Here is a 16,077-nt window from a genome sequence, read left to right as displayed (position 1 = left end):
CATCTAGTGGCCGAAATATGGATGCTTGGAGGCAAGTCGCCTGTCAGCTCGCTGAAAAGGATTGTAAAAAGGCAAATTTCTCGACGACCGTTTCAGCACCAACGACATAAGAATAATGTCTTGCAATGCTTCGTTTAATTTGACCGTCTCTTCTTGCTCTTATGTTTATGTCTCTAGGTTTTCAGGTGACGGTGAAATGCATAACACGCATATCACACATATTTCTTCACTGCTTTTTGTTTTTCTACTTTTTCTTCTAATTGGCCCCTCATTGTTTGATTAGCGAACTCTGCCGCCGTGCCGGTCACGTGCACCGTGCGCAATGCTCCTCAGCGGCTCTAGCACAATACGCACTCATCACGCGGCATTCACAGGATTCGGTTGTATGCGGAGCTGGTGTCGCCATCTCCATTGAGCTTCCTAAAACGGCTCTCCACTGCTGGCGCGTATAGCTTTGCTTCTGAAAGTGTTGCCTTTCGTTTACATTTGTGAAAAAAAAAAAATGTGCGTCTCTTTCCCACTCTTTAAAATAGAGGCCCGCCGCATAAAAGTGCGCGCCGGGGTGGGGAGCGCGAGGCGTATCGATTCGTGGCGAGCGGGAGGCAAACGTGCGCGAATGAGCAAAATATATAGCCGGAAGCTTCGTAAAACACGAAACGAGAAGAAAAAATGAAAAAGCGCCGAAAAAATATCGAATAGCGAAAAAGATGGAGGAGGAGAGCGGAGCAACGATGCGCACTTCGTTCGAGAGATGGCGCTAGCTGCCGCGTCCTCCCGTTTTTCTTTTTCTTCTTGCTCTCTCAGTTCCTTTCTTTTCCTGTCCTGTTCTTCACGCCTTTGGCCTCCAAACTCTGTCCGTTTGCTTGTTCTTGATGTTTGCTTCGCAGCTCAGCTGTGTATGCCCGTTTTTTGGAGAGACCGGGGACTTTGCGAGAGGAGCGCAAAAAGAGAATGATGGATCGCCGCCGCAGTTCTTGTTAGGGGTGCAACCTTAGCGTAGAAAAGGGCGTTGTATGGGATGCAACGTGACAGTCAAAACCACCTTCCCTCCTCTTCTTTCTTTTTTCTCGCGTTGTTTTTATTATTTATTTACTTTGTACTTCCCTTCGTGGCCTGATGGTCCTCCCCAAATGAAGGGGGTGTGCGAGACCCCTGAGTGGCGCGCTGCTGCTAGACGTGCCCCGCGCTGTCGGACACCGGTGATCGCACTGTGGTTTGCTTCGAGCTTGGCGGTTGGCCACACGGAATACTTCCGCAGCCCATTTCACAACACCCCTAGGTCGTCTGCGCGTGAGGCCTGAAACGCCGAACTTTTTCATAATTACTCACCTTGGTCAGCATCTGTCCCGCACCCGTGATTCTTTCTTCCTTCAGCGACTTTCGCGCGTTCTTTGCTGGCAGAATGCTGCTCCCCGCCCTAGGCCATCCACGTCTCCCTCCCGCGCATCTGGCATTGCAGCGACTTCTTACGACAGTGCTCGCGTTTAAGATTCGCGGACCCAACTGGCTTGCGTGCCCAAGAACTGCAATGTGTACCTGGCTTTTACTGGGACTCAAGCAGTTTACCTAAGCTAGCGAAATGCAAGTCCAAAAAGCTATCTCAAGTCTATGCGACGGTCTGGGTCAAGTACAAGACACGCATTCGTCAAAGCCATCTAGTCCGTCCTGCAACTGGTTGTGACAACAAGACGTGCTACACATTTCCAGCAGGTTTTCAGCCGGTTTCAACAGACCGAACAGCCACTTTTCTGATGCGTCGTCCGACAGATCCGGTGGTTTTCACGGACATGTGTTACCTGCTCTCAAATACGTTGTCGCCGCCGAAGCACATATGCTACCGACACCACTGAGTGGCTACGGCGCGATAGTCCATTTGCCTCACTAATTCCTTTCACTAGAGGCAGGGGCCGTGCGCAAGCGCGCGCTTCGTTGCCATCGTTACATCGCTCTGAACGCGTATGCACAAGCTCTCGCTGCTCTGCGAGCAAAGGAAAAGCCTTCGCTGGCGGAGACATGATGGTGTAGCCATGACTTATTGCCAGCTCAATCGGTGCTCTGCGACGCCTGTCACCGACGTAGATGTTACTATGCTCTCTTCATCTCCTCGTTTCAAACGCATTCGATCAGGTCCGTTGTAGCTCGCACAGCCCCCGTAAAACTGGACCCCTTTCGAGCAACGATGCGTATAGTCTGCCTTCTTTCTCTCTCTCTCTCTTGTATATCGATGAGCCTGCGAACGTCATTTCATCAAGAGTTCATATAAACTCGATAAACAATAGGTTTTATATTCATAATCAATGATGCCACAGCGCATCCTTACCCAATAAGGACGACGAGAGACCACGGAGGATAGAAAAAGGAAAGGGACGAACATGAATGCTTTCCAGTCCCTCTGACAAAACCATGTGCCTAAATGTGGCGCTGTTTTGCGCTTGCTTCTTGCTCGAAGACGGCTTTTTTTTTTTTACCTGTTTTATGATGTGATGCCGAGCTACTGCGCCCGATTGGTTAGCCCCTAAGAGCGGGCAAAGCAAATCCTTCAGTGTCGTGCGCGAGGAAGATGGAGAGCCGTTACGAGGGAGCACCACACTGCACACAACTTCGCTTGCGTCCTCCGTCCCTCACAGTAGCCAGCAGCGAAACCTCAGAGACTATTTCGTGCTGTTTTGTGCATTTCTCTGAGCGTCCCGCGCTAGTGCATTGTAAATTCGTAATCGAAAGAGGCAATTTCGCTGGAGTGTCGCTGTAACAGTCACCGCCTCCTCCCGCTGGAAAAAGAAAGAATAAATATAAAGAAAATACAAACGAAAGGGATACTTGTTGGGGCAATTTCACATGTCCGGAATCTTGCGCGTATTGCTAACGCACTATTTATCCTGACAAGTGCTATTGGCAAGCGGCATCTTACAGTGCGGGTAAATTATAAGCAAGATTATTAAGTCATTGGTCATGCGTGAAACTACGGTAGGCTTATAGTACTACGCCTTGTAACTGCTGCACCAGCTTTGTCACCTCAACCTCGGGTATACGCGTGTGGTGACAATTCTGACATTACTTGTGCTCACCAATTACCGTGTGCGGCTCACTTAAGTTATTTTCTGTTTCTCAGCTCAAGGTTTCTCCTTATCTGTCAAACGGTGGCGTTTCTCTTGCTCCGAGCTGATATAGCCAGGGATTTCGTGGTCTTCGTCCGGCAAGCGGCGGCGCCCAATCTTGCGATAGCACATAAGTGCTTGTGACAAGGACACCGTAGATGTTTACAAATGTGGAGCTATTGCATCATAGCTGAACAGGGGCCGCAGTAAATAGCAGAGTCGGCAACGTAAGCGCTGTCGCTTCATACATGGACTACCGCCTACGCTTGCACAACTCTTATCTACATTCCGTAATACATTTACTTTTATACTTTCAATGCCGATGTGAACGTTAAACGAACGATGGCAGTGTAAAATAATAATAATAATAATAATAATAATAATAATAATAATAATAATAATAATAATAATAATAATAATAATAATAATGTTTGTTATTATTATTATTATTATTATTATTATTATTATTATTATTTACAAGGGCGTAACACTCATCTAGAAAAGCATGACAGTGACGGTCAGTATGAAAGTGTCGTGGCCTTCGCAGTCCTCGTGGGAAGTGGCTCAAACATTTCAGAGTGATGAACAGCATGCTATAAATGTGACGAAATGTCGAACGGATTACATATGAAGGATTACTGGTGTGATTGATGTCACAGATTACAATGCCATCATTTGTGCGTCACCGGAGCATTTGCTACGATGTCGATGTGAAAAAGGCCATGCTTAAATTCTACCCAAGGGGCAAACAATTATACTGTACATTCAAACAGGCTGTAGTCCACAGTTCGATCCTATGGGGCCGCTGCGGTTCTCATCTTGCAAAAAATGACACCATGGTGTTGTGCGTTAAATAAGGAAATGCTCCAGAAAACTTCGCACAAGTTCTCACTGGCGAGCCACTGAGACGCCCACAGTCTGCGCCAAAAGCATCATCTGTGCAGACAGCCAGTGGCAGCGCCAAAAGGTGCGGTGTTCGGACCACGCGCCGGTTTCGGTAACGAAGTGACGTAATGCTCATATTTGGGGAGCGCCTCCGGCGGTCACCGAGGGCGAGAGAGTGCGGCCGCTTAATAACAGACAAAAACAGAAGCGGCCTCAACCGAACTGATCGATTCCCGATCAATAATGCGCTCGCCCTCAGGACGCCTTCTCCTCGGCTTAAAAAGGAGGAGAGAGAAGTGCGAGAGGCCCCGGAGGAGGGGAATTAAATATGGCGACGGCGGCGGCGGTATCTGTCAAACTTGCATGTTTTTGCACATGTGCGCGTGCGCGCGCCGCCGTCTTTGTTGCCCGCAAGAGACAATAGATGGCGGCGCGAGCCCGGGCGCCGGCCTAGGTGTCGGAGGCGTCTCATAACCGGCCCGGAGCGCAGGGTCCTGGCGCACATTCGCGAGAGACCCTGGGAGAGCGGGGGGGGCTCCGCCGGCGCATTTAAAGCAGCCAGCTGCGGCGCGCGGATTTTTGGCCCGTTCGGGATAACCCGAAGCCGCCACGCTGGATTGCTCTGTCTCGCTGCTGCTGCTCCACGTGCTCCGGCGCTCCGCGTGGGAGTCGCCCGTCGCCCTGGGAGCTGCACCGGCCGTCGACGCGCCGGCATGCTGCGGCGAGGAGGTAAGCCGCCGTGCGAGCCGGAAGCACGTTACCGCTCGCGGAAGTCTGCCCGTGCTTTCCCCGTAGGGACTTTTCTGGGGACTGTCCGGTTGTGTATGCGACTTTTCTTTCCTGCTTTTTCCCTCCGTTCGAGGTCCAGGGAGTCATTGGCCTGTCCGCGCGAACGGACGACGTTTGTCACGCGGCGTCAAGTGCGTGGTGCCCCAACGCCTCTTGCGCGTCCGAAACGCGCCCCACAGGCGAGACAAAAGCTCGCGCGCGGTAGCGCATAATGACGGCGGCGGCAAACAAAAGCAGAGCTCCGGCGCGGCGCTCGCGGCGCGTCCCCAAAAATAATTGCGACCAATGAGCGCCAGCGCGCCGGGGCCGCGGCGCGTGTCGCCATTGGCTCGCGCCGCGCGCGTCGCCCTCCCCCTCGCGGCGCTCGCGAGGAATTAATTACGCCGGCCCTCGTCCTCCTCGCCCGCTCAACCTTGGCGTGTGTGGCCTCAGTCGTCGTCGGAGAGCTCTCGCGCGCGCTGTCTCGGCGGCGCTCCGTGTTCCTGCCGCAGCGCAGGCGCAGTGCAAGGTGTCGGCCGCCCGCTGCCAGTCGATGCACGTCGCGCGCCGCGCATGGATTAACGTTCCTCGATGTCGTCGCCGACGCCCCGTTGTGAACCTGTGAGGTGGTGCTATAGCCGCGTCTTGGCGTGACTGGCCTCGCGAGCCGTCGCTGTGTGTATGGCCGGCAGCCAAGATCCGTCTGGGATTGTACTACGGTGTTACGCTGGTGTTGCAGTTCCTAGCTGGCCAACGACGTCCAGTCGACGGTAACGTACCGACTTCTTTCTTCTTGGTCGCCGGCTGCATGCCGAGAGCGAGGACCTTTGACCTCAGCTCGGCGTGGGGCTGTCGTCCAAATCTGCTGCTGACTCCTGTCACGTTGTTGACGCGCTTTCCGGCCTTCAGGCAACTTTGCTTTTTAGTCCACTCTTGGGCCTACTCACCGTTTACCGATTTTTAGTTCGTTTTATCATTCACCATCCATGCTTCTAGCGCCGCAGTGCAAATCAAGCAACTATAATTCATATGTCGTTTTTTATACAGTGGAGGAAATTACGTAGTTTACTCGACACGGAAACACTGACATGCCATATGACTCCGAGCTTGTGGATTTGTGCTTCGTGAAGCTTGGCTGTGGCCTCCAGGCATGCTTTCCGTTTCTCAATCCACGTGCTCAAAGCAGCTGGTGATCTGACCGCGTGGTTCCGTTTTAGGGACTTTAGGGAGAAGACAGTTGCCTCATAGGGACATCGGGAGACGTGCGTTTTCCCTAGTGGGGATGCCAGGACGTTCTGCCGTTCGCTCTCGCCGGTCAAAACTTCGGTACTTCATTCAATCGCGCTCGCCAAATTGAATGAATCGTGGGTTCTCTGTGATGCAATGAGACATAGCCGTGTAAGTTCGTATTTTTAAACACAACTTGGTTTCAGTATATATACGCTGGTGTCAGACGGCGCTTGCTTCCGTGTTTTTCTTTACTTCGGTCATCTTGTGTAATTACGGATTTTTAGTAGTTTGGCCTAGCATTTTTGTTTTTGAAGTCCTGCCAGGGGTCCACGCTACTAGTGTTTCATTTTGAGCACCTTAGTAAAGACGTTAGACGTTGAATCGTTTTTGGCTCTGTATCGAAGCTGGTAAAGGTGGCTCGAGGAGGGAAGAATATGTCTAATGACAAGCAGAACATAACTTGAATCGGAAGGCTCCACGCTTACACGTGTAGTTTGTTGCTTGGGCAACATGTTTTGGTGTTATTTGAGGATTCCGGCGTTCGTTCCCTATGTTGCATTGTACTTACCGGATGCGATTCGTTGTTATCACAGTTCTGGAAAAAAAAAGAAGGAGCACAAATGTGCAGCTCACGTGCAGCCCACGTGAAGTCCACTTAGGGACGATAAGAGCCTAAAACGTACAGGTTGACGTCCGTGCAGCCCCAACGTCATTGCCGAGGTTATGGCACCGAGCTTTTCTCAGAGTGAACTGATGTGCGTCACCTGGAGGGTGACGACCTTTTAGGAGATAAAAAATTATTTATGGTCGCTGTTATGACAGTTCGCCTCACGGTTGCAGCAATAGTTGAAGCTCTGGATGTAACCTGGCTAACTTATTTTCTCCTGTCATGTTACGGGTTAGAAGGCTGATGTCATAGGCCAAGGATGTTCAACAGAATTTCCTGTGTTCAACTTCCGGCCTTTCCTTTGCTCTCCTCTCCCATAAGTGACCCGTTCTGCTGATTTCAAGCGGCTCATTTCACTAAAACAAAGTTTATTACAAGCCCATTCGCATCTGTTTCGAGTCGAATTCGAACTTGAAAGCCCTCCTGTCCTTGGCAGAGGCGTGATATACCGTGTTGTTGTCAAAGCTACCAGGTTATTCTTTTGTGTGTAGAAGTTGCAGTTATGACGTTGTGGTTCTTTCTTGTGATGTTCTGACTATCAGTTATCAAAGTTTACATGCTACGAGGAGAGCCTGCAACAGCGTCTGTTAGGCTACTGTATTAATCTTCCTGGTTTGCAATAGTACGTCGGGAAATACAGGAGACGTGCTACTACGGGCACACAATCGTCGTTGAGGGTTTATGTTGTATAACAATGCGCATCGTGTGACTGCTTAAAGCACCGCAGAGTCATCCAGTTGGATCTACATGTTAAATATAGACAGTGAATCATAGCATCCTGACAGATGAGAGAAAGCCACTCCAAGCAAAGCTTCGGTGCTAAACGGATAAGTCGTCAAGTTTCCGCACCATCTTGTATCATGCGTCGTCGTGCTTTTCGTGCATACTTTATTTTCTCATCCAGCTCAACGGGCTGTAATATAATCCTTTCTGCGAATTCGTTTCCTATGCTCTTAAAATCTTGTTAGCAAAAACTAGAAAATGTCAGCACGGCAAATATTCGACTCGCAGCTGGCGAAAAGATCAAAATATAGTATATATGCGCGGATGCCTTTTGTGTTTTCTCTCGGCGTCTGTTTTAGTACAACGCATAATGGCTCGTCGCTCTCGCGAATAGTCTACTTGGAATTCTTTGCGCCGCTGACGTCATCACAAATTATAACTACCCTTCGTGACTGTTGCAGCAGATTGTGCCTTAGAAAGACAGGACAGCAGGACGCAATTTTAAGACATGACCTAGCACGAACTAGCCCGACTTCAGACTGTTTTGTTGTTGCAGTTGGCTGCGCTCTTATGCAGTCATCAAAGCATTGTATCTATCTATCTGAGCGTTCGTCGTCGTCGTGTTCGGCAGGCACCTCGTTGTAGCGCCGCTTGGCACGAAGTGGCCATATCTCACCATGCCGAAATACACCTCGCACTGGGAGAACGTAACCATTTTTGAGCACGTGCTTATCAGTGGCGCTGCAGAAACTTAAACCGAGGCCGCGCGTTCTGTGTGCATCGCCGGCGCGATCCCGTCCAATCGCAGGGATGTGTTGATTTGCTGGGTGAGCGGCCACGTAGGGTGCGGAGGCGCCTCGTGACGAGCGGCTGTCAGGGTGCGGCTAGTCCGTTCAGAGGGGCTTGGCTGCCAACGCTTGAGCCGTGTTCGTCAACTAGCCGAAGGAGAGCGGTCAAAATTTGCGGTTAAACCGCACACATGCGTAAGAAACAGAGGGGCTCTCATAGCGTCATTTCTTTCCGGTAATCGGGCGCCTGTAACACGAGACGGCTCCGAAGGGCGCTCGCGAGACTACCTACTGCTGCAGAGAGTGTCCCTCCTTACTGGCGCCTGTACACGCTCCAGTTACGGAAGCACCAATTATATCTGCCTTGGATTACGAAACACATCCTTAAATGTCGACTGGTGCGAGGTTTGTCGCCGTACCTAGAGAGCGACGAGAGACGACACCTCCGGCGAGCGGGGTGCCTCCTTTCCAGCACCACCTTCATTTCGCAGCGGGGATCCCTCGGTCGCTATATTTTCGCCTCCTGCGGTCTCTCCGGCTAGTCTCATTAAAGACAGCCGCGCTGGCTCGTTCAAATTAAGCTCGTCGCTTCCCATTCTGGCCCGCGGTGTCGTCGTGCTTTCCGTGGCGGGCATAGCAGGGTTTTGTAACGCCGTTACAAAACGCCTATACGAGCCCGTCAGCAGTCTACGAAACGCACCGGCGACTGCTGGGCTCCTCGCAAAAAAACAAATAAAATAAAAGGAGAGTTGAGCACATCCCCGCTGGCATCTCCGTGTGGAGGTTTGGTAAATATGGTCCGCACTCCTTTGTTGGAAAGCCCAATAAAGGGTCGGTAATTTGCGCCGAACAAAAGCAGTGTGGGGTCCTGTCCGAGGGCAAGGGAAACGCACCGTGCTGAGACAAAGGCCGCCCGGCAGCTGCACGTGCTGTTTGCCGCGCAAGCATGCCCTATTCTGTTCCACCCCTCCCCTGCGTAGTGTCGCCCTGCACCCTGTTTTCCTCCGCTGCCTGCACTCCTCCTTTTGTGCATCGTCTTCTGCTGGCATTTCAAAGGGAAGGACCGAAACGGAAGCCGCACTGAGGAATACAAACACGAGGAGCTTCGGGCCGTGGCCATCTGTGGCGGTGCCTTTCCTGGCCGCCGGTTACGATCTGTCTGTCCACCCGATGGCGCCTCTGGAAGCGTGCCGCACTGTAGGCCGGCCCAGCGGCTGCTCGCCCCTCATCGGAAACTCTAGAAACAAGAAAGAACACTGACTCTCAGCTCCTTATCTGGCGTTTTTCTTTCCCAATCGGACTGCTGCTCCACCGCGTTTTACGCCAGCTCCCCTCCAGCCTCCCCTCCCACATATCTTTTTCTTTTAGTTTTGGCTACTGCATATTGACCATATTTAAACAATGATCGTCCGGCGACGTCAGTGCGAACGGCGCCTGCGGGCAGCTTCTCCACTGCTGAACCAAAATTTGCAATCGCCACTATACAATACTAGCATTGTTTGCTCGACGTTGATCAATTGGACAGCGAGCGTTGAAGCGCACGTAGAGCGGTTCCCTGGCGTAACTGGCACATGCGTTTGCCTACCTCACTGCCCCCGAGCTCCGTGCGTGCAGTTGCCGTTGCAGAGACGTAATGACAAACTCCGTCCGGCCCATACCTCTGTTGCGCAACCGTGTCTTTTAGCAGCAGATTCGAGCTTATGTCAGGCCTATAGTCGGTACGCTCATTGTAAATGCATGTTGACGCTGTCAGCGGCGGGAAACAATCGGAAAGTAAAAAAAGACAGAACGTCATTTGTAAGTGCGGTTGCACGACCCAGCTGTTATGAGACGCCTCGAACTTCCGGTTGCTGGTGTATATATGTATATATAGCGCCATCAAAAACGCATCGTCTGTGTGCGAAAGGCGAACAATGCTACGGTGCACGTTACGCGCGTGTTTCGCGTCAACAACGCGGTTCAGCTTGTGACGTGAACCGCACTGCCATCCTTTATGCGTGCGGGAAACCTTTATTTTCTTCTTGCTCGCTGTCGCTTCACGCCGACGAGCTGCTACCCAAGTGGCTGCTCTCCGGGAAGAGTGTTTCAGAATAAAACAGCTTCATGGCATCTATCTTGCGCAACTTCACGCGCGTACTCCTATACAAAAGAAACTCCGAACCGTCGCTCCGCAGGAACAGCGTGCCGACGTCCTGTGTGACTCACCAGTACGTACTCAGTTCAAGAGCGCTGGGCGCTTGATATTCGTGCATGTGCATACAGACAGCGTTAAACCTAATCGAAACGCCAGATGTTTAAGTTTAGTCGATGAGTAATGCCTGCGTCTTAATGCGTATATGCCATTTTAGCTCCTGCGCATTCGATCTCCACTTCCCAAGCCGGTGGTGTGTTCACAGGCAAAGTAGCTGTGTCTGTTCTCTCGCTGTCGCATTAATTAACACGAGGTTACCTCAAATATCGTCATGTTTAGAACAGACAGCCAAGGCTTTTATGTGCTTCGTCGCTATGGATATGTCGCTGAGGCGAATTCCGGTAACTAACGCGAAGTACGACAGCACGTGGACGTTACAAGAATGTCCCACTCAACTTGCAAACTGTCATCAAAATGCAGGCTGCCGTCCGCTCTCGCGCACTGCCTGACGAGCCTCGTTTTAGCCTCCTCGTAAGGATGCTCCATGTACTTTGGCCAGATGGTGATGTCAGCGAGTGTCCGTCAGCGGGCGTCGCATTCTGCCTCGAAAGCAGGCCCGGCATCTGGCGCGTCGCAACGCGTGCGCTGTTTACTTGCTCTTGCGGCGAGACAGGGAGCCGTGCGCACCGTTCCCAACCGCGCTAAGGCCGACCGGCCAAAAGACGCGTGACAGGAGCTCGCTGCCTCTTGTTCCGTGCCGGCGTCGCTTCCGCAGGCAGCCCGCGCGCGCCCGAGTTGGCGGCTCGCCGCGTGCTCTCTCACCGGGCGGCCTACCGTAGACGACGCCGCTCGATGGGGCCGCTCGGCGAGCATGCGCCTTGCGGTGCCCGACCGGAGCGCCGCTCGAGTCTGGCACGGCTGTGGTTCCCGCGGCGTGCAGTGCTGGGCCCGAGTCCTGAGAGGAACGGCCGCCGACGGCGCTTGTTGTAGCGCCGTTTGTTGTGTCTGCGACGCGCTGTAGTACACGCGTCGCGCCCGGCGTCTCTCCCCGTCTCTCTCCCTCGTTGGCAACCACACGTGCCGCGCTCTTGACTCCGGTCGCCCGGGCACGGCCTTCGTTGCACATCGAGTGCCAGTCGGTTAACACACGGGCGTTTCGGCCGCGAATCGGGGATCGTGTCGCCCAATTACCGTGCTTTCGTGTCCGCCACCAGAGTGTAGCTCGCAATTACGCCAATTTGCACTGCAGTCACGGTTGCATAACCGTGTTGTATTTAAGCTCCGGCGCGCTTGTCTTACCACTGCTATCTCTCTCTTTTCCACTTTTGTGATTTATTCATTAGATGTCGACTTACGGTCTCTGTGTGGGCTGTGTGCAATAGGCATAACTCCTGTTGCCACTCAGCCTAGCGCTGAGAAAAAAATGTTTTTGAGAAAAATTCTGGGGATACTGTGTCGCCAGGATTCCAAGAAATGTGGCACAGCACAGCTCTGCACGTTGCGGAAAAACAAATCTGTATCTTCTATATTGGCATCTGGGCCTGACGTTACTGTAGCGTGATACGAAAACATTGACTACATGTCATATGGATTCACCGCGTGTCCGCTAAATGTGATTCCTAATTTTGCCTAATTTGTAAAGCTCCCTCAAGTAATCGTGGTTATTGCAGCGTAACGCGTATGTAAGTGTATCGTGGGCTTATAGCTACACTTCAGTACAAATTCAGGTCTTCTGGCCAGTGCCTGGATTTGTGCTTACTTTCCACAGCTGTCGCCTTATCGTGTTGCTTTTTTTTTACCGCCTTTGATGCTAGCTATATTTTTAATTTCGCTCTGAAAGTGGCACAAACATGACACGTGGCATCGCTTGACGATGAAACCGTGTAAACCCAACCATGTATCGACACGTGACCTAAACTCACTCAGGGAGAGTTATTTTGCTTAGATACATTAGTGGCGTTGCTTAACATTGTATTTTACTTGCCTCTGCTAACTTTTCTTTGCGTTATAGAGTAATTTCTTTCTTATATTCAGTTAGCGCGTGTTAAAAAGCGGCGCTGACTTCGTTTAGACGAACGTAGTGGTGTATACCCTGTTGACATGGCCACGCGCAACCGTGCGAGTAGTGTTGTGGGAGAGGTGCCGAAGTCGCGGCCGCGTTCAAGTAGTCGAGAATGCGTTGCGCATTTAATGCGTGCCGGGGTGGTCACAACAACGCTGTAGACATTCCTTGCCACAGTGTGCCAGCAAGACCGTCGCTCAAAAGGCTTGGCTTTTGGCAGTGGTGCCGGCAGAAAGACACAAATTTCAGAGAGAGCGCTTGTAAGAAACACATGTGATTATAGCTGTCAAAGAAAAAAAAAACGATGACTTATGGAACCGATTACTTGCCGAGGGTTGCTGTTGGTGTCGCAGTTACAGTGTTCAAAACAAAGTTCCGGCGGAGACACTATGCGCTTCCAGTTTCTCACTTATGCCGGCATGGCATTGCCATCGCGTCCAGTAATCAGTGCTGCGGATCTCCGTGCACAGTTGCAAGAGACTGCGCAGATCGAAAAATACAGTTTTAAAAATGTTAATAATTTTCCAAAGAAACCACTGCGTGTTTAGAAACATCGGATTATAGGTTTTCTATTGCACTACAAATATAGGAGGTCTTTGGAAAACAGTAGACTCTCTCTTTAACTTGCTCATTGTTTTCTTTCGGGTGCGTGGTATAAGGACAAATAGTTTTAAGTGAAACTAGCTCCATCGGCACCATAACGGAATCAACATATGCCGCAGAATGCTGTAGAATAAATGACCTTCATTATTGTCTTGGCCTCAGACGATATTCCTTTTTCTTTCTTTCGGATACAGTGCGGGCTTGTGACCTGAACGCTGCGTGCCTGCGCGAGCTGATTCTTTCTCTGTATCTCAGCCATGGGATATCAGCGGTTCCCGCCTTACGGGAATACCCGTCGCTTCTCGTTTCAATCCTTGGCGAGTTATCGCGAGTCCGGCGGACGTCCCCTGTTTGGAATTAAATGGCCGTCTTGGATGGAGCTCTGCGGAGAGCGCGCGTCGTTTTCCAGCCCACTTGCAATTAAGTTAAAATTTGCTACGCCTTGCACGTACGGCTAATCTACTTAGTAACAGCGCTTGCGCCAGCTAAGTTCCGCAGGGAGATTCATTGGAAGAACCTTGTGATGCCCTTCAGAAATGAGCGTATATCTATCCGCGCGGCGTTCGTCGTTACCTATTCTTTTGGCAGAGCGCCGCTGGTCTTTAATTAGGCACTCTCCTCTCCCGCTGGCACGCTTGTGTGCACTCTTCTTGCCGACGTCCGCTACGGATATACCGATTCCAACGCCGGCATCGGTATCGCATTATGGCTTGTATTCTCTTTAAGCGCGTTGCCTTCGTTCGCCGCAGAGGGCACATTGAAATGCATGGTGTGCGTCTCGATCGCGTTCGAAGAGACGAGCTTTGTCTCCCTAATGGTCCAATTTAAAATGCGCGCACGAGTAATGGCTGGACTCTTCCAGTGTGTTTGCGCTTTCAAAATCGCCTCTCGCGTGCGGCTTCCACGGAGCCACCCGGCGTGATCCTTGGCGCTTTGATAAGCTGCGCCATAGCGTCGCTAGTGTAAGGGGCACGTTCGGGCGATCGTGGATACTATCTTCGACGGGCCTGCGATTCTCCTCCGCTCTGTTCCAGGAATCGTGGATACAGTCGATCATAGTCGAACTACTTCTTGCGCACTATTGCTAAATCTCCATCCGTTAATTGTAATACAGTGCTTCTGTCTATCGTTTAAAACGAAATGAGAGAGTGGGAAGAAGGGGAGAGAAAGACGCTTCAGTGGATACGCTGACTGTGGCCATGGGGAAGTGCACCTGCATCTCACGTTTCTAGCAAGTTCATTTGCAACGCGCTTGTTTTATTACTATTGCGCTTCCGAACATCCTTACAACAGTCGACTTGCGATAGGTGCAGCTCCGACGGTTCGTGATTCCTCTGAATTAAAACTGACCTGAAAACTTTTGTGTGCCCATATGTCTTCAGCGCATTTGACAGGCGCTACAAGTGTAGACATTTCTTTATTTCGAGTTTTTTTGTGCCTTGTGTAGCCAGGTGGACTGAGGTATGAAACTACGTGTCTAAATCACTGGATGTTTAAGCTATAGCTCAGGTAAAAAAAAAATGTTCTTGAAATCTTGTTTTCACAAAGGAGCCAGCGTATATCTGCCTATACTTGGAGACGTTGCTGAATGGCATGTATTTCTCTTAACATTTTTTTTTTTTGCCGCTCCGTATATGAACATGACCCTGAAAAAATTCCAGGTTCTAAGATCTTTTGTGTACAATACTTCTTCCATGTACCGTAGAAACTCAATTTAACGAAGTGATGACCACGCTTGAGTTATTTCGTTAACTAGGGCAGTTTGTAAAATCGAGAAATTTTTCTGTCCTTCGAAATTTAACAAATTGTAACCTAGCGATGCGTAAAAGCTACCGTAGCATTGTCCTTGCCGCTGATCCAGCCACCTATCCCATAAACCATGAAATAACGAAAGCAACCACAGCCGCCCCTACTGAGGCGGTGCTGAGTCCGCGGTACTATGCATGGGCGTGGCGTGCAGCCCCGTGAAAATAAAGCTAGGGCCGTGACTAGGGCGGCTAGAAGTTGTAACGCGTTAGCTTTAGAGCGCACGCTCGAAGAAAAACCGGTCTGTGTCAAAATTAGAAAGAAATCACCGCTTTTTTTACACTTTTTTTTACAGTTTCTTCAATTCGGGTTGATGAAAATATTGAACCCTATGGGTACCTGCCGGGCAACGGAAATTTCCTCATTAGATCGGGAACTTCTTAAAATCGGGTTTCGTTAGATCCGAGTTTTAACTGTAGATAAAATGCTGTCTTCCATTAGTGTGTATTGCATTTTGAATCATTCAAACTGTACATCCAGTCCTGAGGAGTTCGCGGCGATCATATTTATCTAGTCGCTTCATTGCAAAGTGCCGAACTTACTTTTCGCAAAACATTAAAAGTGTCTCACTTAAATTATAGGTTAGCCAACGGACTCAAAACAACGAACGTGATGAATGACTTGGTTTATCATTTGTTGCACGTTGCAAAGATCTTGACAGGCCCTCAAATGTGGTCCTTATGGTTGTGAAATCGGCGTTCGTGCGACGAACCACGCAGTAGCCTAATTACGTTTGTAGCTTATTTCCACGTCATGCTTCCCATAAAACGCGCCTACACGGACGCATTATACAACAGTATCGAGTTATACAACAGTATCGAGAAAGCAGGTGTGCAGAAGCACACCTGCTTTCTCTTGTCATCTTTTGGTAAGAGGACGCGCTACGCAGCTGATTAAGTGCTGTGTGCCTGTTTTTGCGATGATCGTCTGGTTAAGACGGTATTCTGGGCCCCGTGTCGCAGATAGTCCGGTGTCAGACGTGGTTTCGGAAAAATAATTTCTAACCACTCATACCCAGGCCCCCCATGTGGCGCAAGGAAGTTACTCGACTAATTGAATTTCTCAAGCTAAAATACGTAGAAAAATCGTAAAGTACGACTTACACTCAACCTACAGACCCGATAGCGTCGGATTGTAATGTAAATATACGAGAAAACATAATTCTGTTACGCGAAAACTAAAAAAAGAAAAACACAGGCCCCTTTTCCAGCGTTTCCACCATTCATAGAGCGGCCATAGCCTCCCACATCTGCGCGCGCAAATCTCAAAGGCCATAAAAGGGCGCACCCGGTTCCTCGCAACACCTCCAGATGGCGCTC

General features: G+C 50.5%; 1 protein-coding gene across 4 annotated transcripts in view; it reads left to right on the top strand.

Moving 5' to 3' along the window:
* The window catches only part of zfh2 (Zn finger homeodomain 2), a 343,365-nt gene that overhangs the window by 227,868 nt on the left and 99,420 nt on the right, over positions 1–16,077 (top strand). Inside the window, exon 1 of one of the 4 annotated variants that reach the window (XM_065426705.1) lies at positions 5,216–5,518. The exons of the other annotated variants lie outside the window; for them this stretch is intronic. The gene's annotated coding sequence lies outside the window, so the exon portion shown is untranslated. Of the gene's footprint in view, positions 1–5,215; positions 5,519–16,077 lie in introns of those variants that run through there. 4 annotated transcript variants of the gene reach the window in all.

The sequence above is a fragment of the Dermacentor albipictus genome, chromosome 1 (assembly GCF_038994185.2).
Source record: "Dermacentor albipictus isolate Rhodes 1998 colony chromosome 1, USDA_Dalb.pri_finalv2, whole genome shotgun sequence".
Lineage (NCBI taxonomy): Eukaryota > Metazoa > Arthropoda > Arachnida > Ixodida > Ixodidae > Dermacentor > Dermacentor albipictus.
This window is presented reverse-complemented; position numbering and strand designations above follow the sequence as displayed.